At 41.0% G+C, this 26,188-nt stretch overlaps 1 protein-coding gene across 6 annotated transcripts in view; it reads right to left on the bottom strand.

Annotated features, from left to right (window-relative positions):
- Positions 1 to 26,188, bottom strand: part of CHD7 (chromodomain helicase DNA binding protein 7) — a 180,752-nt gene that overhangs the window by 126,413 nt on the left and 28,151 nt on the right. The gene's annotated exons all lie outside the window — the stretch shown is intronic.

Genomic DNA, 26,188 nt, shown 5'->3' with positions numbered 1-26,188 from the left:
GAGGAGTAAACATCTTCTACAAAATATTTTAATGACAAACAATTCCCAAAGATGAAAGAGAAATGTACAGATGAAATGGCAGCTTACTAGTGGGGGCAAAATATAAAGGCCCAAATTGGGTTTGTTTTACTCAGAGATAAGTCACTAAAACAATTACTGAGACCAGCAAATAGAAGAGAGTTTCCTTTCAAAAACAACTTTTATTTATACTATCTATAACTTTTAGGAAGCGAGCACATATTAGCACCATACTGATGCTTTTGGTTAATTTTATTGGGAAGAAGCAGGATGAAAAATAGGCAGATCCAAAAAACAGGTACATGGTACATAGAGAATGAGGGATGAACACAAAGGGTACAAATAAACCGAAATGGAAGAAATAAGTTGTGTAAAATATACGTGAATATTTTGAAGTGAATTTCTGACCTCCCAAAACTTGCATAAACAATGCTTAACGACCATGCTCTCCTCCAAGAGGACGGCATAGGGGTAGCCAAGTTTTGATCCAGTATCACAGCGACCTGGAAAGCTAGCAGAGAGACAGGTGAAGACAAAACCCCTTTCATGGGCAAAATATTTCCTAGAGCTCAACCACTTTTTATCCAGTTGTGTAAGTAGAACGCCATCCAAAGGAAACCTTTTCCATAAATATCCAACACGTGTGGGCAAGTATGAAGTGAAAGGATAACTGCCTTTTAGATGCTGAAGACTATTTTACTGTTATATAGCTGTTCTCTTTAAATCCCTTTCCTCCACCTCCGAACAGCCTCAGATATACAACATAACTGTGACAATGATCTTGGGATTAGGGGAAGCATGGATCAGCATTTCCAAGGGAGCGTCTAGCAGTGGGAAAAACATATGTCACCGCCCTCGGCATACCCCATTTAAGACGCCTGTCGATCACCAAGGTTACAAATCATATCAAGAAGGGTAAGAATCCACAAGCTGATAGGTGAACACACAGAAGATTAAGGGCTGAGCACTGTTGGGCCTCCATTCACAGTGAAGTCCTTTCAGCTAGATCATGAGGCCTGTGGACAGCAATCCCCACCAAAGGCCCCCAACAGCCGCTTGGGAAAGAGGCAAGTCTAGCCAGGCCAATGCTTGCTGTGGGAGAAAGCATCGATCCAATGGACAATGGCCCAGATAAAGAATCAGGAAATGGCTCCAAGTTACCAACATCAGTTCCAGATCTGCCTCATGATGGCAAAGATGCCCCTCCTGGACCCCCCAGACAAGACCACATTTTTTTCCTCATTAGTATGCTTGGGCAGTGCTGATGCACTATGACTGTACTGTCCCACACAGCAGCCACTAGCCACATGCTGCTATTTAAATTAATTAAAACTAAATGAAATTTAAAATTCAGATGCTCAGTCGCACAAGCTACATTTCAGGCGTTCAACAGCCACACGTGGCTGGCAGCTACTGTTCATATATGGACAGCACACATATGGAACATTTCCATTATTGTGAAAACTCCATAGACAGTGCTGCTCTATATTTCTTCTTAGAGGTAACATTTTTTGACAAAGACAACATTAAATAGTAGCAATTCTCTTTGATGAAAAATATTTTCCCCTGCTCAGAGGTTAGTATTCTTTTAAAGGTCCCCATACCTACCCCTTGTGATGAAATTTATAGTATTCTTTGCATATATCATATTTTATGTTAATGAACTATATTTTCAACCTATAAAATTTCTTCCTTCTGGGGGCCAGCCCAGTGGCATTGTGGTTAAGTTAGCGTGCTCCACTTTGGCAGCCCAGGGTTCACAGGTTCAAATCCAGGGCACGGACTGACACACTGTTCATCAAGCCATGCTGTGGCGGCGTCCCACATACAAAATGGAGGAAGATGGGCATGGACGTTAGCTCAGAGCCAATCTTCCTCAGCAAAAAGAGGAGGACTGGCAACGGATGTTAACTCAGGGCCAATCTTCTTTACCAAAAAAATAAATAAATAAAAATAATTTCTTCCTTCTGTAATAACTCCCAACATACATTTCTATTTCTCAATAAATTATTTTTATTATGTTAGGAATGATTCTCAACTATACAAAATTCAGAAACTTAGGAATAATTAATTTCAAAATCCTTTTTACTTATAATTGCCATATTATCACTGCCCTTTAATAAAGTATTTGCAAGTTTAATTTTTACAACCAAAAATCCACATAGCTATCGTAAGGCCACTACTTTTCCTAGTGGCTTTGTGCATTATTTTCATTCACTATTTTATTGGAAGAAAAAGATGTAGAAAGAACAAAACAGGATGTGAAGACCTTCAGAAGGTCTATGGTAGTACAAGTCCCATATAAAAATAAAACCAAAAAAAGTAATAAGAACTGCATTTATAGTTAGCTTCCATTTATATCACTAAGTAACTTCCAATTTTGCTCATATTAACTGAAAAGATATTCATTTTTTATAGGGAAAACTATGCTTGGAATTGACATTGTACAAAGTAAAGCTCTACTCTATGTCAGCATTCCCTACAGCAGCTAATGCCACCTCCATCCACCCCTTCAACCCAGTCAAATGATGGAAAATAACCCTCTTCCCAGCACTCATTCATTTAAAAAATATTTAATGAGTGCCTACTTTGCATAAGGCATTTTAACAGACACTGGGTATACACACAGACAGACGTGGCCCCTGTCCCATGTAGCACTTTCTAATAAACACCCCTCGGATATCCTGTATATTCAACCCATCAACCAACCTGCTAATTCTGCCTCCTAAGTATCTCACAAGTCTCCCTCCTCCTCTGGATTCACACTATCTCAGATGTAGTCAGACCTTCACGGCTTTGTCTTTCATGGAAGGACAAAACAGTAAAGGCTGAATGGTTCTCCCAAGTCCAGTCTCAGCACGTTCACACAGCTTACTGAATGATCTTCTAAAACATAAAATGCATCATCTCTCTTCTGATTAAAATCCTTAAGGGAGTGCCCACAGCTTTTAGGGTCAAGTCCAAACGCTCCAGCAGGTGGAAGGCACTTCGTAATTAAATCCCTGTCGATCTCTCCATTCTCAACTCCCCAGATTCCCTTCCCTCTGCCCCCTGAAACAGTCACAAATACCCAGGCTGGGTCTGTCAAACCACTGGAAGTTTACCCACACGCATCCATTCACTTCCTCACACCTTCCTCGCCTCTACATCTGCCTCCTTAACCCCTCACTGTGCAGTCTGGTCTCTTTTTTCTCAGTCCCTTTGTTACTGCCCATGTGGGGAAGCTTCCTGACCCTCCCCCTGATTTGGAAGCGCTCACCAGTATTTCCACTGCACCAGGGGCAAGAGCTACAAAAGCACTGCTATTCTTCTTTACCTGCCTCTTTCCCTGCAGACGAGAACCTTGCCATTTGAAGGGGGGTCCTGGGACCACTGGCACCCCCTAGGAGCTGGTGAGAGATGCAGAATCTTGGGCCCAGCCCAGACATCCTGACCCAGAATCTGCATTTTATTAACAAGGACCCCGGTGATGCCTCCCCATGTGAAAGTCTGGGAAGTCTAGCTCTGACTCTGAGCTCCTCTTGCACCATAGCTCCGACTGCTCCTCAGTCACCCTGAGAACGAATAACTGACAACTAATAATTTGTCCCAAAGAATTACAAAGCAAGCAATACAAAGATATGCCACCTTACATTTAAGGAAAGATAGTCTTGGCATTCGTGACTGATAAAAAAACTATATTAACCTCACCCAAAGAATTACAAACAACCCTAGTGACAAAGCTTAATTTGTAATGGTTTATAAGGAGTAGACATACACAAGTGGTTTAATTTTAAAGATACGACCATCTGCTTGCCAATCATTTTTGCAAGACAAAAAAAAATGCAGTTAACATTAATATCTAATGCCATGTTACATAACACTATTTCAAAGGTTTCTTGCAGAAACCTTTCAGTTATTTCTACATAACTTTGAGGAGTCTGGATATTCTGAGCTGCCTTTCAGATAAAGATGACTTTTTTTCTACATAAAAGTGCTGGGGCTAATATGTTTTCTTTCAAAGCAACTAATGAAATTGAGTGTTAGCACTCATGCTAACAGTTTATAGTAAGTGCATGGCCACAGCACTAATTTTTTTTCTAAATTGATCAAAAGGCACATTTTGTCCTATACGTAAGTTGTGCCACTAAAGCACTAGAACCATGGAAATCGATGTCCTTTAGAGAACAACCTTTACACTCTGCAATTCAACAGTGAAAAATCACTGGCTGAAATTAACTCCTTCCAAGACTAAGCCCACTGAGAAGTCAGGCAGCAGACAGCTGACCTGCTTTTCCCACCACAGACACTGGGAAAACACATCGGGGTGATGGTCTTTCCGTTACACAACTTAGCATGGCCCAGCAATAGAGCAGTACACGTTCTACTAACACATAAAGTACTGAGTGTTATACGGCAGAAGAGAAATGAGGACAGACACCTATATATACATACGTAATACCATATCTATATATGTAAATACGATATGTATGTAAAATATGTGGATCTATCCCATAGCTTTCTAATGCTATCCTAATTAATTTTATTTTAGATGAGAGGGAAAGCAAATGAAGACAGGTCCAGAAATAAGTAAATGGAAATTTTTTTAGTATAATTTATTTGGGACAAGGAAAAATTAAACTCCAGAAATGTATTTCAACCCACCTGGCAAGGACATTTCTAATGCAGACTAATGGAAGAGTAATATAAATTTCACAAAAATTTGGTGATTCCTAGTATGTCTTGCTTAACATTGTAAAATATCCTGGGATAGTTTAAACAAACAAAACTTGGTCTATAAAGCCAAATGACGCCACATGTTTATTAGCCTAATGAAAAAATCGCCGTTTGAAAATATATTTTTCCACTCACTCTAGACCTATTTCAAGCTACCGACTTGACACACACACACATACACATCTTGACACACACACACACACACACATATCAGGTGATTGTCAAGCCTACAAAGAGGGACAATAGAATAGGAGGGAAGGAAGGGGCTGCTCAGGGCCATCCTCTGTCCAGGGATGCCCTGGGGACCGCAAACTCCTAAATAGCTGACCCTAAACCACTAGAGGATGCAAAGCTGGGACGAGCGCAACACGCTGAGGGGCTGAAAACACAGCAGTCAACTGCTCTTGTAAGAACCACGCTTTTGGTATACTTACTAGAGTTGTCACTGATTTACTGATCTGGCAATTTCCTACATTCTTTGCATTTTAAAATTTTCTGGAAAGCTGAAAAGGGGATCTTGTCTCATATTCCAGGGGGAGTTTAAAACTGTACCCAATTCTCCCCTGCAGGGAGAAAAAGGGTGTAAACAGTCTTCTCTGATACACACTACCAACATTCTTTTCCTTAAAGAAAAAAAAGAAACCCTTCAGCAACACCACAGCTGAAAATAATTTTTCTGTTTTCTCTGCTAGAGCAGAGCACAGGTGATGAGAAGGGAGCCTTATCCATCATGAATAAACCTGAGCACAGAGACAGGCCATAGGATACCAAGGGCAAAGGTCACACAGTAACCTGGACAGTTTCCTAAGACAACATATTTAATGCAAAAGAGAAATACACAGGAATTATAAAAATTCAAATTTCCATCAAGGAAGCAAGCAATATAAAAGTGAAACAGAACTGTAAAGGAGGACTGAAGAGGTCTTTAGAAGAGTATTAGAGAAAGTATTTTGGAACACTGCACATAGAATCAAAAATGTAAATCTACAGAAAAAACAGAACAAAACACATGTAACTTATTCAGTGACTACAGTATCAAATTTCTATTTCAAATAAATGATATTTGACAAAGGAAATGGAATTAAGGCTGGAATATATAGTAAACAGTCTCGCATCCATTATTTCATAATCATTCTGCCTTACAACAAAGTTGGACACTTTTTGTATACCTATGCTTATCATAAATGTAAGTAGGTTCTACGATGCCACCATAATCCAAACTATTAGATAATCAAAACTATTATCAAAAACTATAATAATAAAATAAATATTGATAATCAAAACTATCAATTTCATGCAGCTAAATAAGCCTAATATATCTTTTAGCCAAATTAAATGCTTTCATTCATATTAGCATATGGTAAAAGACAGAAGCTTTATCCATAAACTCTGTATGTTTAACTTTACATTTTCCTGCATCCACAGCAAAGGCTCAACCCTAAACTGGCCCCTCTCCTCATTACCCGGAATCTTCTGAGCTTCCTTCCCCCAATTAGCTGTGCACCGTAGGTAAAACTAACTTTATGAAACATCTTTTATATTATTCTAAGTAAATTAATTTATAACCTAAATCCGTTTCAAAAAAACCTACAACGCATTCTACAACAAATTCTTGTATTATTTTACTGCACAGCTGTACTAGTCTATGTCACTGAAAGCTGATTGTAATGATCTGCTTCCGCCTCACATATTTCCCCTAAAAATCATCCAACTAGCCAATTCTACGTACTTTTTACATGAGTGTACAAGATTCCTGATATTAGGATATCATTCTAACTCGCTTGTAAACTTTATATTTCAGTTTGAAAAGGGACCTACTTACGTAGTTATAAACTTCTACACCGTGTCCATTTTGATCACAGATCAACATTAAGTTCACATCAAGTTAGCAAGGAAAAGAGGCTGTAATGCAAGAAAAGGCAAAGCGAGAAGACGAGCTACCACAAGGTGCAACATTTGTTTCACATAATGAGGATGATCAAGATAATTTAAGGCTACCCATGAAGCCTTATAATTGAATTCTGTACTTGGTTTAATCAAAGAATACGAAAAGAACAGACACCTACTCAACTTTAAAATACGGAGTTCACTGAAGCCTCAGACTGCTGCACCCACCCATTTGTGTGGTTTTAATGAGTTTAACTACTATATATCAGTTGCCAATAAAATTATGATCCAGATAAGGAAATATATATAATTAAGTTCCATCAGTGATAGTATTTATGTCATATTATACCTACCCTCATTTTTCAAGTGTCCCCCCCATATCTATTACATCTCTAAACATACCAAATTCTCTACTTCATGTCCACTTCCCAGAGAGGATTTGAAAATAGTCACCGTTTTTCCTATAAAACAATCCTGAAGAATATAAATAAAGATTTCCAACTACGCTACTGAGAGTTTAGTGCCTTTAAAGACCAGTGACTATGAAAAACATATCTCAAATTTTCTAAAACAGCCTTTAAGATTCTGTATGCAAATCAAAGTGCCTCAATAAACAGAAAACTTTACTGCCTACATTACCCCTTCCAGACTGGATCTTATACGTAGAAAGAGCAAAAAATATTCTGACCGACCACCCATCTCAAGCTTCTACTCAAGAATACACTTACAAGCCCTCTGCTCGGGTTGGGTCACTTGTCAAGAACTCTGCACATTCAACTACCAAGGCTCCTGAGCCCTAAGGCTCTGTGGTCTTAAAACGCTGAGAATACAGTTTTATTCTCACCATGGTAAAGTTATAAGTTTTTAAACACCATTTGGTACTTGAAATTTTTTAGATCAGTATCCAAATAATTTTTATTGGCTGCATACAAACTTGGTAGTTAGCAGCTTTTAACCTATCAGAACCGTTTATAACTTTTTTGTAGAATGAATTTATATTTTCTGTTACTTTACTTTTGAAAGAATTCTTTCCATTTTTCTGTATTTTTCTTTGAATAAATGATGTCCTATTGAAAGATTAACTTATGAATATAGACTATATTTCAATATTTCTTTCCTAATGAACAATTTAAATGTTCCCCTAGTATGTCTCCTTAAATGTGCCCACTGGGCCTAGATGGCTGAGCGCATCGAGGAAGCCCCTGCGTTTTATGCCTATCACTTTGTATTCCCAATGCCAGACCCAGTGCCTCAAAAATGTTTAAGGAATCAGCCATTACATAACATCTCAGTATTATCACTACTGCCCCCTCCTCCAGCCACAAAAACATGGGCGAGTCAATATGCTGCACTACCTCCCTAAGATTTTACTCACCCAAGGGAGGAGAGGGCTTGGGTTGGGATGGGGAATTAAACCATCTTCCATCACTCCACTGATACTGTGCCATTTACAAGGAGAACTGCATACTGGTGACAGTTTTCTAGCTTTACAACTTCTTATTTGTGTAATGACTCACTTCAGCCTTCAGAGAGAACCTTCCAGAGCAACATGGCCTGGGGCGTGTCGCATCAACAGGGTCCAAAGAATCCAGCAATGTCTTCTCCCCACTTTACGTTCTACCTATACTCTGGTGTGCAGAAAGAAACGCATTAATGCTATTTATTGCTTATTATATTTGAACACCCTTTCTCCAAAAAGTCCAGTTCTCTAAACTGTTCTCACCTATTTTAAATTCCATTAATATTTGCTAACAATCCAATATCAAGTATTAATAAAAACTATAATGTTATCTGACATCCATTAACAATCAAATGTTTGAAATAAATTCTGATTGTTAATTTTACCTGGCCCCTTTGGTTCACAGTTTAAATTTAAGCATTTCAGATGTAAATTCAGGATAAAACAAGTAACTATGAATATGCTGAAAATAACTGGTTCTTGATAAATCAAAACCATTTTTTAGTAAAATTATTTTTCTGTATTATAATATTCTTAGGTCTTCGTATAAATATGCTTTGAGTTCCTGAGTTTGTTTTTTGTGAGGTTTTCCTGACCCCTCCAATACTATCAGCTATTTTCTTGTTCTTGGGGAAAGTGCTTTTGGTGGAGACAACAGAGGGCTGAGAAGCACACAGGCACCCCTCCCCAACAGTCCCTATGTGTCCAGTACAGCAGCCATTAGCCCCACGTGGCTATTTAAATTTAAATTTATTAATATTACATAAAAGTTAAAAGCCAGTTCCTCTGTCACACTAGCCACATTCAAGCGCTCAACAGCCTTATGTGACTAGTGGCTACCAAACTGGATGCAGCACATACAGAGCTCAGTTAAATTCTTATCATGACAGAAAATTCACAGGCAGTGCTGGCCTAGAGGACTCTGTCTAAGCTGAGACCCAAAGGGCAAGTAGGAGATTGGCAGGTAGAGGATCTGAGCAAGAGGGAAGCAGAGAGCACTGAAAAATCCATTCCTGAGGCTTGGGGAAGCAGAATACACTCAGATGTCTGCAAACACCTCAATATAGTTTAAGTGGAGGTCAGATCATGGAGGGCCTTATAACCCATTCTGCATTCATAGAGAAGTAACTTGGAAGCGTTTAAGCTATGTTGTTTAAAAAGATGTACATTTTAGAAAGAATCCCCCTTACTAAAATGTTGATCACAGCTTGGGAAAGGTGGGAATGATACAAGACTAGGGCTAAGAAGACTAGTTTGAAGGCTCTTACAAGAATTCAAGTAAGAGACAGTGGTACAGCAACGAAGGAGGTGGAGAGAGGACACTCAAGAGACAGAACTATCCAACCATCTGACCTGGTTTCTGATTGGATATTGGAAGATAAAGAAGAGTCTAGGATGATAGCACTCTGGCTTGGATAACCAAGCAGATGGTAATACCATTTCCTGAAACATGAAGAACAGAAGAGAAGTCGAATTTATATGGCGTGGAGGAGAGGTGTACAGAAAATCCACACAGAGCTATCCAGTAAGCAGTACAATATATAAGTGAAGAGCTCAAGAGAGAAAGCTGAACTGAAGATACGGCTGTTCAAGTCACTGATAAACAGAAGCAAGGCAAAGTCTTGGAGTAGATGAGATCACCCACAGAGTATGTTTAGAGTGACAAGAGAAAAGAACAAGGACAGAATCCTGGAGGATACCAACACTTGCAGGGCAGGCAGAAGAGCCAGCCAGCAAGACAAAAGCAAACACCAAGAAAACTCTTTAAGAAGGAAGTGATCAACAAGTTCAAATGCTATACAGAAAGAAGATAAAAGTGTCCATTTTCTTTCCAAGATAAGAAAAATTGCATTTTTCACAGAAATAGAACTACCCTAAAATTTGTATAAAACTACAAAAGACCCCAAGAATCAACAGAACAAAGTGGCATAAGCAGAGAGCGCTATGAGCCCATTAAGGTCCAAGACCAACTCTGAAATGAGATCCCATTCTAGAACCTCCCTTTCTCATTTGTAAAATACAGATGATACCATCTACCTCTAAGTCATGAGGACTAAATTAGATTGTATACATAAAGCCCTTAGCACAGTATCTGGCACATAATTAGCACACAATGCAGATGATTAAACACTTTTTCCTTTAACATGAGAAATTTAAATGTGCAAAATATGTCAACCAGGTTGTGTGGCCTCTATGCCCTCACTCAGCCTCTCTGGTTCTCAGTTTCTCATCTGTAGAGTGGGGAGATGGAGAGGTGGCTGAGCAAAATGGCAAACATCCCTCCACTCTAAGACACTAACCTAAGTAGCTCTGCACTTAGAAATATGCAAAGTAGAGCTGTTCTCTTCTGAAATCCACACTTCTATCGATAGAAAAATAACCAAAATTTCAAAAAGCACAGATAATTGATAAAAAGTTACTATATAGATGAACTGAACACACATATATTATGTAAGTAATTCAGTGAAGCTTTAGTTTTAAACGTAAAATTACCCGGCAACCACTAGTAATTCTAAAGTGACTGTCCTCCCCGAAAGGTAAATTAGCACCTGGTTTATAGAGTAAGATTATGAAACCATCATTTCTCAGAACATGCTCACTTGTAATGCTATGAAGGGGCATCACAGGAAAGCCCTCTGCTTCAGCCCACCTAGAGAAAGGAAGGCAAGGCAGTGGGACACCTGCTGGCACCACCTCTAGGAAAAAGGCCTCACATGCCTCCCAGGTCCTTCCCTGAACGTCTGGAGTGTTGGTCCAAAGACCAAGCAGTCACCTGAAGCAACTTTCTCAGAAGAGTAAAACCTCACGCTACCTTTATTCCTCAACAGGATGGCAGCACACAATCTCTCCCTTATCACCAACAATATAAGCTCCTGGCCACACAACTGCAATCATTCCCTTAAATTAACAAGTTAAGGGTTCAGGATATAGCTACAAGGCATCCTATAAAGCTCTCAAGTAAGAACTGGATGCTAAACATACTCTCCATTTCCCATTTATTTGCTGAACAAACAGGAGTGAGAAATAACCTCTTTAATTTCCTTTTCCAGTAACAAAATAGGTTAATGTCAACTGCCGTCTTCAGGGATGCTGTGAGGAAGACATAACTACTTCAAATTCCTACTAAAAATATGCTTAGTAATATAAAAAAATATATAAAAATTTTTATTCTCCACTATGATTAGTCTTGAAGGTCTAGCTTAGGACACTTTCCTCAGATTTCCTGACTATGCAGACAGAAGAGCTCTCTCCTCAAGAAACCACAAGAAATTTCACCTTCAATCCATCCTTGACGTCAGCTTCCACAATTTTAAAAACTTTCAGAAGAGATCATAGAACATTTTTTTTTAATGAAAGCATTTTCTTCTTTTTTTTGAGGAAGATTGGCCCACAGCTCACGACTGTTGCCAATCTTCCTCCTTTTTTTCTCCCCAGAGTCCCAGTAGATAGTTGTATGTCATAGTTGTACCTCCTTCTAGTTGCTGTATGTGGGACTCCGCCTCAGCATGGCTTGATGAGCGGTGTATAGGTCCACACCCAGGATCTGAACCCATGAACCCTGGGCCCCCGAAACGGAGGGTGAGAACTTAACCACTACGCCACCGGGCCAGCCCCCCATAGAACATTTCTTTAAAACATCTCCTTCCCTAACAACCCACCATCAGTACATCACCTCCTATCTGGAACCCAGAGCACCACTTCTGCAGTTTGCATGGTTTCGGCACACAAGCCCAATGGGTCCCCTCCCTGGAGACCGGGAGCAGCCGGGAGACTTCCACCACCGCCAACAGGGCCCTGTGCCCACTGTCCCCTTGAGGGGGCTGTGGGCTCCTCGAGGACAGCTCATGCCTCCACTTTTTATCACCACTACTTCTCACTGTGGCTAGGATAAAGCAAGTACATAAACATGCCTGCTGAAGGAATAGAAAGGAAGAGTTCTTTTCAATAACAATCCACAAAAATGTGACTTTCCAGTTTTTGATCTGAAGAGGCAACTGGAAACACGTGAATGTTGTATTTGCACATCCTGTTGTTTGCTTCTGAACCCATCCCAAAGCCTGTCTGCCCTCAGTTTTACATATATCCCTGGGGAGGCCCTATTTCAACACAAGTTTATGCTTCCACATCAGCATTTTCTTTTTTTTTTTTTTTTTATAATTTATTTATTTATTTACTTTTCCCCCCAAAGCCCCAGTAGATAGTTGTATGTCATAGCTGCACATCCTTCTAGTTGCTGTATGTGGGACGCGGCCTCAGCATGGCGGGAGAAGCAGTGCGTCGGTGTGCGCCCGGGATCCGAACCCGGGCCGCCAGCAGTGGAGCGTGCGCACTTAACCGCTAAGCCACGGGGCCGGCCCACATCAGCATCTTCTCGTCTTTATCTTTTATTGACCATTATCAAAAATTAAGTTCATAAATGTTAAAAGTTTATTTATAAAATCACCACCCCTTATCAAAGATTAATGATGTCCAATTGTGACATCTCTTCAACACTTCAGAAAAGCTTACAACAGTCACAGAGAAAAAATGAAGAAACAAGTATCATGATGGGGAGGTGGGCAGAAGAGAACAGCATCTAGAAATTTGGGGAAAACCATAAGCAGCTCTCTGAACTTCAGCTTCCTCATCTATGAAAATATGAAAATAAGTATCCCATCACCTCCCTCAAAGGGCTGCTTAGAAGTGACTTCATCTAATTGTCACCAGGGGCCATTACAAAACATCTTGCATACAGCGGACAGACAGTAACGTTCGTTGTTCTCCCCCCATTCTGCACCAACCTTAACCTAGTCATCTAGTTTTCCTTGCTCCCAGTTTCACCCACCAAATATACTAGGGATCACTACAGGAGGTGACAGTACAAAACTCAAATGGTGTTATACCAAGTTCCGACTCTTCTGCCCTATTAAGAATCATAACTCCTTTTAAAACTCACAACCACAGGAAGCCTGCTCCCTTGCTGGGGCAGAGGCACAGCTGGTGAGAAGGGATGGGAAGACTGTAGAGCAAGTCTCCCCACAGGCCACCTTCCCGGATGAGGAGGGAATCCCGCTTTCGTGCCTCTAGAATGTGGGAATCACAGAACCTGAGGGCTAAAAGACTCAAGACCTAGTCTAAGCACTTGACCTTACAGAGAAACAGCGAGAAGTTAAATGCTTTGTTCAAGGTCATCCAGCTAGTCAGAGAGAGAGCAAAGACTCAGCCACACCTCTCAGACTCCAAGACTAGTGCTGGGTCCTACAGTAATAAATATTCTAAACTGCTAAAGAACGTATCTCACTTCTTCCCAGTTAGGCCACAGTATCCTCTCAGACTAGACAACTGTATTTATTTATCATTGGGAAAATGTTAACAGACATTTGAGGCAATACAATTTTAAAACAGTACATCCAAACACAATCAATGGAGTAAGCTAAAGTCATAACTTGAAGCAATTCCAAAAAAGGTGGCATTCTAAAAACATTCTAACCGTTGGTGTTATCACTGAACTCGGTGTTCTGTCTCCAAGGTCACCATGCTGAAGGAAACAACATTCATTTGCATAATTTCTGGTGTATTAAGTCAACTATGTTATGAAAATTTTTTTCTTTGAACCAGCAGAGTACTTGCTTCCCCAAAATGTCTCTGAGTAGCCCTTCTCTAAACAAAGATATTTGCTCTCTATGCCATCATTCCTATATGCCTGCGTCCTTCTATGGTTAATGTCATAAACTATTCGATTCAAGGTAGACGGAGAAATAGGTTGTGCAACTGAACTGCAAGCTTTCTTCAAAGAACACCATACTTACTTGGGAAAAAAAAATGACCAACAAACTATGGTTATTCAGACTTGAGCATTTGGCAGGCATTTTCTCAAAAATGAACAAAATAAGTCTGTCACTTCAAGGAAAACAATTGATAGTTTTGTTGCCAATGATAAAATTTGAGCTTTCAAGTAAAAAAATCAGAATTTTGGAAAATCTGAATCCATCAAGAACTTGACAGCTTCCCAATACTTAAAGACTTTTCTGGTTAGAGAGGTGGTGATATTAGCAACTGTGATTTTTTAAAATATTGTATAACGAAATGTGTCAACATTTGAAAGATTTATGTAACTCACTGAACCAATATTTTCCAAATTATCAATGCATGGTGTTACAAAACCATGCACAGATAAAAGAATCCATTCGAAGTGCAAGATACACCAATGAATTTTAATGAAACCAAGTACAAAAATTTCACTGATATGATTTCAGGTTCCACATTGCAAGTAACTTTTAACAAACTACTCCTTATAGTTTTCTTGTAGTATCAAATTATCTGAAAAGGCTATTCAAACATTCTTTCCTTTTCAATTATAAATTTGCATGCCAGATTTTCTTCATGTTCTTCAACCAAAACAACATATTACAACAGATGGAATGCAGAGTAGTTATCAGATTCTGCCTTCTCTTGAGCCAGGCATTAAAAAGATTTACAAAAATATAAAGTAATGCCCTTCATTCTTACTAAACTTTTGTTTTGGAAAATATTTATTTTTCATAAAAATTATGTTGTTTATTAACATGCAATGGATTTAATGTTATTTTTAAATAAATAAATTTTAGGCAGTTTTAATTTCTAATACAGTAAATATCAATAGATATAACCCACATAAACAAAAGCTCTTTGGAGTTCTCAATAAGAGTATAAAACGACCCTGGGATCACAAAATTTGAGGACCACACAGCTCTAAATGATTAGCATCCTTATTACTTGTCGACAACATCACTGAAAATATAAGACATCTGTAATTATATATACACTTAAAACTTTTACATCATAAAACATTTAAACATGGCAAAACTAAACCAAAAAAAAAAGACCTTTCAAACACGTTACCCTGGACAGGAAAAGCAGGGCCACAAGGCTTACCCATGGAGAATGAGAACCTCAGTCATTTCCACTGCCACAGCCACCAAAAAAGCGCAGACACCCTTGACAGAGAGAGCCAGGACAAGAAGCCACAGGCTGTACACTAACGGCTACTTGGCTAAAATGCCTAGCTTTTGAGAAAAGTAGGGGTGGGGAATGTAGAGAAGAGATGTGGGTAACGAGAAAGTTCCAGCAGCCAGCAAACCAAATAACTTGGCAGTATCCAGTGGAGAAAAGCAAGGGAATAGATTACTTTTGCTTTGCAGTTTACTATTAAAATACTTTGGCATTAATGTGTTTGTTCTTCTCTTTTTACAAGGATGCAACATTCCCCCACCTCACCCCCACCACTTTGTATGACGATCACAACAGAACTCAAAAGTTTTTATTTCTGCATCTTAACTTGAATAACCCTATGAGATAAGCAGTATAAATAATATTCCCACTGTGCAGGCGGTGAAACAGTCTCTGAGAGTTTACAAGACTTCCATAGTTGGGTGGAAGAACCAATATCCCTACCCCAAGTCTTCTGGGCTCTTGTCTGAAACCTCTTCCACACACTACCTAGACAGACAGTGGTTCTCCAGGTGAGGTCCTACAGCACCAGCACCACTGGGGAACTTAATTAGAGACGTGACTCCCCAGGTGAACCCAGACCTACTAAATTCAAAATTCTTGGGGTGAGCCCCAGCAATCTGTGTTTTACCAAGCCCTCCAGGTCATTTTGATGTATAAACCATGGCCTAGAAATAATGATACCCCAGGCAGGCACCCATCTACCAGGACAACTTAGCCTGCTAAAGCTGTCATAACAAAATACCACAGACTGAGTGGCTTAAACAACAGAAATTTATTTCCCACAGTTCTAGAGGTTAGAAGCCCAAGATCAAGGAATTAGCCAAGTAGGTTTCATCCTGAGACTCCTTCTCTTGGCTTGCACTGGCCATCATCTCACCGTATGTTCACATGACCTCGTTGTGCACACAAGAGGAGAGAGAAAAATCTTTCTCTTTCTCTTCTTCTAAGGCCATCGATCCTGTGGGATTAAGGCCCCACCTATATGACCTCATTTAACCTTAATTATCTTCATAAAGGCCCTATCTCCAAACAAATACCGGGCTTCAACATATAAATTCGGTGGAACACAATTCAGTCCCTAACCAACTTGAGAAGGAAAATGCTCAGGCCCCAGGCCAAGGCTGCTGCTGCTGGTCCAGGACCTCATCTGCAGAACCCATGACATGGAGGGACAAAGAGAAAGGGAATTCCCTTTCTGTCAAGGGAATTCCAGCACAGACAAGGAGCCAAGGCAGTTGAGCAGGACTCGGGATTCCCACAGGAAGAGGAAGCGGGGAACTTAAAGTCACTTTCCACACTGGTGTCTGATGCTGGTGGTGGCAAACACTGAGCATTGACTCCTGTGCCAGGCCCTGTGCTAAGGCTTCAGACACACTCCATTTAACCCTCATTACCCCCAATATAGAAATGGAAACGAAGGATTTAAAGGTTAAGTAACCTGCCAAGGAGCAACTGCTGGCAAGCAGCAGCAATGGGAATAATCCCCAAGACTGCTTTCAGAGCCAGCATCTTAACCTCTGCTCTCTACCAGAAGGGAAAAAAGAGCACAGCTCACATCGACCTTCAATCGCAGAGAGCCCTTCCAGGCACTGGAGGCCGGACTGCACAATGGTGCAGAGGACAGGCATTAGGAAACACAGAAGACCAATGCACACATGGAAAGATACTCGATTTCACTGAGAATGAAAGAAGAGCACCTATCACATTGGCAAAGGAGAATAATGTCCTGAGTTGGTGAGTGCAGAAAAAAGCGGCAACTCCTACCTCAATGAAAGGACTGTGAACTGACATGGCCTTTCGGGGCATGCCTGAAACACGCACCATACAGCTGTGACCCCATGATACCCTCTCTACAAATGTATCCTAAAGGTGCATGGGGATGTATGTAAACGGCTAATCTTTACGGCAGCACCATCTGCAACAGTGAAACACTGGAAATGACCTAAAGGAGGACAGGTTAGCGAAGTTACAGAAAACGGGATGTCATTGTTTGAGCTATTTGAAAAGATAATGTAATGTGGAGCTCTGTGTATTGCTATGAAAAGATCAGCCATAGTATTGTGAGAAAAGGCAGTTACATGTGTATAATATGTTCACACTATGAAAATCTTTCATAGGAATAATTAATGCACCAGACTTTATTGGGGGTGGGGGCTTTCACTTTCTACTTTACGCATGTTGTATGCTAGGAATGTTTTGAAATAAGCATACTTACAATCAGCCAGATGTTAGAAAAATAATTTATCACAATTTTTTTTCCTATGTCAAACTGACCTAGCTTCCATCCAAGTTCTGCTAGCTGGTAACGCTAGCCAGGTTATGAAATCTCCAAGCCGTGATTTCCTCTAAGGTAAGCAGGAGCAACCGTGGGATGAGGACGCCTGTTGTCTGCTCTTGCGATGTATTCTCTGCTCTCCTTCACAGCCCTCACCCGGGGCTGCACTCACCCTGCACGTTGTGATGAGAGTCTGCAGGGATGGCGGCTCCCTGACAGCAGGACTGCGTGCCCCGTGCACCCTCGTTATCCCAGGGACCCCCTGCCCCGAGAGTGCCTAGTACAGAGTTGATCAAGTAATAATTTATGAACAATACAATCTATAGCTAGCATACTTATTCAATACTAATAAGAATGTGTCAAACAAGGCTGATATATATTTCACTTTCGAGGGAATTTTGGAACAAAATGTTTATGAATCTTTGAAACCCCACACACGTTCCGAATATTTTAAAGGTATAAAATCAATCTACCTAAATTTCCTAACAATTATGAAAGTTCAAAATGAAAGATGTCCATATTTTCCATATTCCTGTTTTGGAAGTTTAAAAAGTATTTTCAGTCCACTCATCTGAAATCATAATTCAGACATATTTGAATCAAAAAGGAAGTCTGTCATTTCCAAAGTTCCCTACCCCATATGTAACTAATTCTTTCCCATATCCAAATAGTGTTACACAGTACTCAAGCGACGGTCCAGAATGCAAGATGCTATACATGAACATACAATCAAACCTAAATCAGTCAACTTTTACACCTAGTTATTTTATACTTTTCAACTCATCCCACCCACCCATCCCCGGCGTAGCTAAGGTTTAACTACATAACCACATGAGTGACAGCGTGACCAAGAGAAGTTGGGGCTACTTCCTGTGTGACTGCCAAGGCCCTATGAATATCAAGACCATAGTAACTCTATCTAGAGAAACAAAATATACAGTGAAATATTTCTGAGCTCTTGGAAAAGTTTACACAGAGGTATAGCCAAGTCTAATAACTAACCAAACTGTTTACATTATACCCAACAAGGAACTAAATGAAAACATCACAATGATATACTTTCATTTTCAAGCAGGCAAATCACCGTAATTCTAATTTGACAATAAACCAAAGTTATGAATGAAATTCTAATACATTCCGTCTTGAAAAGGAAATTATCACCTTCGACAAACGACCAAACTAAACATCACCAGTCAACGGGACAGAGACGTCATGTGCCCTGACGTGATACCCTGAGGAAACACACACCATCGCCCACGGTTTACTCTGGCAAAAAAAGACTTAAGCTAGAGCTAAACAGGAGGGAAACAAGTCTAATTTGCTAATCATGTTGCTATTTTGACCACCTCAAGGAGAAGAGATGTCTAATTTCCGAAAGCCACTGCCATATAACAATATTTGCTATCCTTCATAAAGTCTCATCTGCTGTACATGCCAAAAAATATGCAGTACACAGCAGCAAACTGATGACATTCTTCCCTCCCATGATTAACTTCCATATATTTTTATGCAACAAACATTTATTGAGCACCTGCCAGGTGTCAAACACTGTTCTGGGCCCACGGATGCATCAGTAAACAACGGCCCCCTTCGTGGAGCTGAAGTGCATTCTAGTGAGGAGAGAGTCAAACAGTAAATAAAATACAGGAAACTAAAAGGTAAAACCAGAGAATACAGCACGAAAGGGGGACAGGGAGTTTGAAGGAAGGGACGCAATTTTCAAGTGGGAGGTTTGGGGAAGCCTCCAGGGAAAAGGACTCTGAAGGGCGGGAATGGAAAACAGGGAGGGAGGGAGCAGGCAGCCCGGAGGCCAGGGAGGAGAGCGAGTGCAGAGACCAAGGGAGGGCTTGGACCCACACCCCAAGGACCCACGGAGTGTCCCCAGGGAAGGAGTGTCCCCAGGGGAGGAGTGTCCCCAGGGGCAGAGGGCGCGGGAAGGGCGGCCTGCGGTTTTCCCTGAGGGAGGTGGCCCCGGAAGCGCTTTCAGAGGAGGGGCAGGATCTCACTCGACTTCCACACTTTGCTCGGTTGGAAAGAGACTGAAGGCAGCAAGGGCAGGCGGGCAGACCAACGAGGGAGCTAGCGCGGCAATACCCGCAGGGAGAACGCCGCTGGGACAGGGTGGTGGAAGTGGAGGGAGAAGCTGTCCGACTCGGCACATACTGTGCAAGCAGAGCCAATAGGATCCGAGGACAAACTTGATGCAGCGTGTGAGAGAGAGAGAGAGAGGTGCCAAACAGGACCCCAAGGTTTCCATCTAAGCCGGCGGGGTGATCAAGGTTCTGAAAGCAGTGATGTCAGTCAGGAAGCACTTCATCCTCGTTCATCTGACTCTGCACTGCAGTCCTATGACCTAGGCTGGGAAGGTCCAGTGTTCCTGCCTTTGATCAACACAGGAATGAGGCTGGAACGGTTAAGTGTTTTGTCCATATGTAGCAGTGCTCGAAACAAAAGAGGAGCGTAGACTTCCTTCCCTAGTTTAGGGTTTTGACCATTATATCACATGGCTCTTTTTTTGTTTTCCATTTATTTTCTTAAGGTAGAGTGTTCCCATACACAGAAAATGTAGAAGCCTTGTTCTAGGGTGTTTCAAATGCTCACTTGCAGGCCAGCCCGGTAGCATAGCAGTGAAGTGTGCACACTTCGCTTCGGCGGCCCAGAGTTCGCAAGTTCGGATCCCAGGCACGGAATGACGCACCGCTTGTCAAGCCATGCTGTGGCGGCATCCCATATAAAATAGAGGAAGACGGGCATGGATGTTATCCCAGGGCCGATCCTCCTCAGCAAGAAGAGGAAGATCGGCAACGGATGTTAGCTCAGCGCTAGTCTTCGTCACAAAAAAAAAAAAAAAAAAGGCTCACTTGTTCCCACAAGGTTTCTAACGTGAACTCAACTGCAGCCAGAGGTCGGGAAGCTCCCTTTACCAACCAGAAGCTGGATATATGTGGGGCCATCTGTATGCTGAGAAGTCTCTCACTCGGCTGGAGTCTAGCTGATTCTATAAGGGAAACATACAACTAGAAGAACAGCAATGGTTCATCCACCCCTATTAATCAAAAATGCACTCCAAAGTTTAGCCCCACGTTGTCTGCTGTTCACCCTGATCTCTTTTAGGAGGCAAATCTTGTCAATGTTGCTGCTGTTTCTCAACACCACCTGTAAAAAGAACTCGAACGTCTTTCTCCAGTCACACTTCTCACTGATCAGAGGAGACGTGCATTTAGCTACCTCGTAAACACAAAAAACAAATGTTTCAGACAGAATATTTCTGACTCTTTTGTCGCTGCCAAAGAATTTCCCTTCCTTCCCCTTGACTGTATCACCTGCACCCTTACCAGCCTGTTCAGTCGTTCCATTCATTCATTTATTGAGCACCTCTCTGATGAGAGCTAAGCCCGTGCTAGGCACAGACATTTCCGTCTCCCCTCAGGCAGACATAGAACACGTAATTACAAGTGGGATGAGGACCATGAAAGCAAAACAGGCTGCTGAGGCTGAGAGGAGGAGGCCTAACCAGGGCTGCAGCCAGGGCGGGTCCCCCTGAGGGAGGAGCAGCCAAGAAGGAGGGGCAGGAGCCAGCAGTGAGGGCAGGCAGGTGGGCAGGGCTCTAAGCAGAAGCAGTGGCCCGCACAGCACCTGAGGCAGAGCGAGAGCAGGAGAAAGAGGCGGTGCAGCAACCAGAGAGGCCAAGGGGCAAGACGCGGTCCTAGAGGGGCTGGTGGTGAGAGAGCCTCAGAAATCACGTCACAACTCCGGGCCTGTATGAAGGCAACGAGGAGCTGACATAGGGTATTGAGGAGAAAAGTGATAAGATTGGGCTTCTTTGGGGAAAAGTCACTTTGATTATAGTGTGACACTGCTTCTGTGATTTCTTCTAGAATCTCTGTTGGTTTATCCCCCACAGTGACAGCTCCAGAGGAGCTCCTCCTCAACTCTGCCCCCTCCCCAAAGCCTCTGGCTTCCAAACAGTGGAAACCAACACCCTTTGTAGCGTTGCCTCTATAAATAAAACAAGGTTTTGATCCCATCATTTTCATTTCAGAATTGTGACTGCTCCTGAAATCAAATTAAATCTATTGATCTTAACTGCAGAACTGCCTATCACCCACGATATTCCAGCTGAGAAAATATTTACAAATCGCTCCTGAAATAGAACAGTGCCTTTACATTAAAATAAAAACAAACTTCCTTAAAATGTTCACATAAGCTTCTACAGCTATTTAATTCAGACACAATTCTTTCCTTTTAGTGATATATATTGAAATATCTTAAAATAAAATAATATGCTGCCTGAGATTTGCTTCTAAATAATATAGAACATGGGGGAAGCTGGTGAGTGTGTGAATGAAATAAGACGGGCCAGGGAAGCCCCGTGACGGGTGGTTCTACTCTTTCTACTTCTGTGTGTTGAAAAAGGTCTACTATTTGGGCATCTGAAGCATCTCAGAGACCTCAAACTTGGTATAATGTTCTCTTCTTTTGTTCTGTGACTTTTCCTCATAAAAGATACTGCTGCTTAGAATGATACCAAACATAACCCACAGAGATTAGGCTCAAGTGATTTACCAACAAACATTTCAAAAAAGAAAACTGAGGGCCGGCCCCGTGGCTTAGCCGTTAAATAAATAAATAAATAAATAAATAATTTTAAAAAAAAGGAAAACTGAGATGTTAGACAAGTTGCTCAGTGAAGCATTTGTAATTATTTTTTAAAAGCAGTGCTGCCTAAACATCTTCCTTCCACCAAAATTATTTCAGTCAAACAATTCTACTTGGCATTTACAGCTTTGTATGCTACAGTTGATTTGTGTTAACAGATATTTATGCATTTCCAAATAAGCTTCTTACATCAACTATGTATCTTCTACTCCATTAGTGACTCCCAACTCTATATATGAAAAACGTTCAGTAAACGTGGTGCACCAACTTATGGAATCACTGACTTTCAAGGCTGAAAAGGACATTCAAGGTTCTCTAGTCAACCAGCCATTTGATGTTTTTGTCTTTAGATTAACGTGCATATGTAATCTGTTAATATTTAGTGGGTAATTTAATGCTGCATACTATGTACACTACATACAGTCAGAAACATGAAGGACTGGGAAAGCTTCCTCAGTCCACAATTGTAGATCAGTTACTAGTGCCTTCCTAATATCTCACTCTCAATAATTATCACTTTAGGAAATAAAAGAACACTAATATGGGGCCGGCCCGGTGGCGCAAGCAGTTAAGTGCGCGCGCTCCGCTGCGGCGGCCCGGGGTTCGCTGGTTCGGATCCCGGGCGCGCACCGACGCACTGCTTGGCAAGCCATGCTGTGGCGGCGTCCCATATAAAGTGGAGGAAGATGGGCACGGATGTTAGCCCAGGGCCGTCTTCCTCAGCAAAAAAACGAGGAGGATTGGCAGATGTTACCACAGGGCTGACCTCCTCACACACAAAAAAAAAAAGAACACTAATATTTCCGGGTCATGTTAGAGCTTCTATTCTAAGTAATTACAGGCTAAAAAGAAATTTTGTGCTCAACACCTTCCCAATAGCGTACTTTACCATACTGTGTTCCGTTGTTGGAGCTTTCCCACAATTAGTGTGAGGAATAACACCATTTCCACTCCTCGCCCAACATTTAAAGTCAAAGTCATCAAATAACGAAAGATTTCATTACCACCCTGTACTGACAGAGACCAATATTAATTATTATTTGAATTAACCTCTGAGCCATGGTTTTCATCAGCACTCAGAAAAGACAGGGACAATTTCTAATTACATGCCACCCTCATTATAAGTCACTAGGCCACAAAGCTGTATCTGATGAGGCTGCCACACTTTGCCTAGAAAACGCTTTGGACTCCATTATAACCTTCTCATCTCATCCACAAGGAAATGGAATTTAGCAAGCCTCAGAGACACTTTCCCCAGAGTTACCATTCTTTTCCTCTACAATTGTAATGTGGGACTGTACATAAGTCTATTAGTAAAAGTCCTTGGGGCCGGTCCGGTGGCGCAAGCAGTTAGGTGCGCATGCTCCGCTGCGGCGGCCCTGGGTTCGCCAGTTCAGATCCTGGGCGTGCACCAACGCACTGCTTGTCGAGCCATGCTGTGGCGGCGTCCCATATAAAAAAAAGTAGAGGAAGATAGGCATGGATGTTAGCCCAGGGCCAGTCTTCCTCAGCAAAAAGAGAAGGATTGGCATCAGATGTTAGCTCAGGGCTGATCTTCCTCACAAAAAAAAAAAAAAAAGTCCTTAATGCAAGGTACACAGTACTCAGTTTTTACTCTGTTACTATAAAGCTGAACAGTAGCAGCCTTCTCCCAGTCCACCTGTGGACAAGACTTTGGAGGTACGAGGAACTATAGAACTGAGGGGAACACTGTGCTATCACTGACCATTTTCACCAGATGTTGATTGGTTTTATTTTATTTAGTGTAAAAATAATCTATGGTGTGTAAAGAAGAGTAAAAACTGAAAAATAAGTTTTATTTCTCTCTTCCACCACCAACCTTAGTCTCACTCTCCACAGATAATCAACCTAATAGTTTCTTACGTATCCCTTCCCATCGACATGAGCACACATGGATGTGGTTGCACACATCAGGTATCCTTCCAACTTTTTTAGCAGGAATCTAGGAGGTGGACACAACAGCCATCCGTCAACATCTCAGGGGAGCCTCTCCTGCGTAAGTTTCGGTGTTGCCCTCTTCCACCCACACTGCTCTTTGAGGTACATATTTCATTCTATTCTTAGAAAAACGTACCATTTTTAAATTCTAAAAGTTTCAGGCTAATCATCCATGACACAAATATTCACATTTAAAATACCTCAAGATTAAGGATTCAGGTACAGCATTATATGATTCTTAAAACAATGCCCAGAGGAGTGGAGAGCAGATAAAAACAAAGCTACGTTCTCAACAAAAGACACCGAGTTTCTGGATCTTGATTAGAACTTGATTTTAAACTTGACAAAAATCAACTGTATGTTAGAATGGTAATCTACCAACTTTAGTACAGTTGGTACAGTGAAGGAAGACAAGATGTCATTCTCCACAAGGCAGAGAAAGAGCCAACCGGTGCATTCAGAGTGCAGCTGACTCGTGACTCAGCTATACACACGGCAGTCAGAGCACCTGTCCTCTACCAGGTTAGTGCTTCAGGGACAAGTGTTTGTGTTACTGAAAAGAACACTGCAGCTGGAACCAACATCATCAGGAAGACAAGGATGAATTTTAAAAATCAAAAAGTCTACACAGTTACAATGAATGAAGAACATGTATTTTGATAGCTAAAATTTCTTTCAAGAATCTCACCTCTCCCTCCATTTTATGAACATAAGAGAATTTTGCAACTAAAGACGTAAAGAAGAACCTTGTTTTGGTATTTGGAGAATTCTCTCACAAAAACTAAGAGTGCATTTTTGTAATCACTTCAAGAACAGCTATCATAAACAACATTACTAAGGGAATTACAACTTGAGATTTAAAAGAATCTCCAAAACTACTTCTACTACTACTTCTATATTTCTGAATCTCCAGTCTTAAATACCTTACTACTAACAACAAATTAAAAATATTTAAATTTATACAAATTATTATAAAATACCTTTTACTCCTCTATAAAAGAATTACTATCTTTAAATGTCAATTTCTACTATTATTGTTATTAGAGATAAGAATTGTAACTAAAGTCTCCTTTCACTCTTAAATACAGTTTCAATTTCTATGTAAAAACTTAAACATGTATAGGATGTGAGAGACACCGTGCGAGGTCCTAGGAATAAAAAGTCAGAAATTCTTGATGAACTCAGTCTAATCAGAAGGGAAAGAAGAAAGTAACAATGACACAATGTGATTTAGCACTATAATAATTTAGTTACAAGATAACAACTTTTACCTAAGAGTTTTTAATTTTTAATTAAACCAAAATCTGTAAATCTACTCTTAGAGGTTGTCTGCTGGCTGCTTTGGGGATACAAAAATAAGAGGAATAAGTTTCAGTGATTTTTACACTATATTTACCTTCCCCACCTTCCTCTAACTTGATGCTAAACTCTAGTCAAGTATACACAGGATTCCCTCCTTTAAGGGAATCCACCATTTTATCAAGTTAATCAAAATGTTACAAGCTATACAAAAGCACCTTGGTTATTTATTAGGGAATATAACTACCTGTTTTAGAAATAAATCCTAACCCTTAAAATACAATCTTAGAAATTCTGCCAAAGAAGCACGCTGCTGGCAGAGACAGAGCACCAAGGATAGAGCAATGAGTCCTGCCAGGAGAGGAAAGGGCCAGTGAAGACCCCACAGGGACACTCTTGTGACGTGGGGGCAAGACGCTGCCATATTTACCTTTGCACCTCACTTGGGAACATGTGCCCCAAATAACTAGAAGACAATATAAAGTAAGGAAGTTGCATTCAGTTGGAAAGAATTAGAAATGGCTTTACTGAAGAGGTAACACTTGAAATTGAATCTGAAGACGAGCAGGATTTTGACAGGCAAAGAGGGTTTGAATGGAAAAAAGGTACTCGAAAGAGGGCAAGCAAGAGCAGAGGCACTGAAGAAGGAAACTAGTGCGTGTTTAGGGACCATGAGTAATCCAGTTAAGCCTGATTACAGGATATAGATTTTTTTTTTTTGGAGGAAGATTGGCCCTGAGCTAACAACTGTTACCAATCTTCCTCTTTTTGCTTGAGGAAGAAGGTCCCTGCACTAACATCAATGCCAATCTTTCTCTATTTTTTGTATGTGGGATGCCGCCACAGCATGGCTTGATGAGCGGTGTGTAGGTACGTGTTGGGGATCCAAATCTGTGAACTCCAGGCCGCCAAAAAGGAGCACATGAACTTAATCACTACACCAC

Source organism: Diceros bicornis, chromosome 33, assembly GCF_020826845.1.
Source record: "Diceros bicornis minor isolate mBicDic1 chromosome 33, mDicBic1.mat.cur, whole genome shotgun sequence".
NCBI classification, from domain to species: Eukaryota; Metazoa; Chordata; class Mammalia; order Perissodactyla; family Rhinocerotidae; genus Diceros; species Diceros bicornis.
This window is presented reverse-complemented; position numbering and strand designations above follow the sequence as displayed.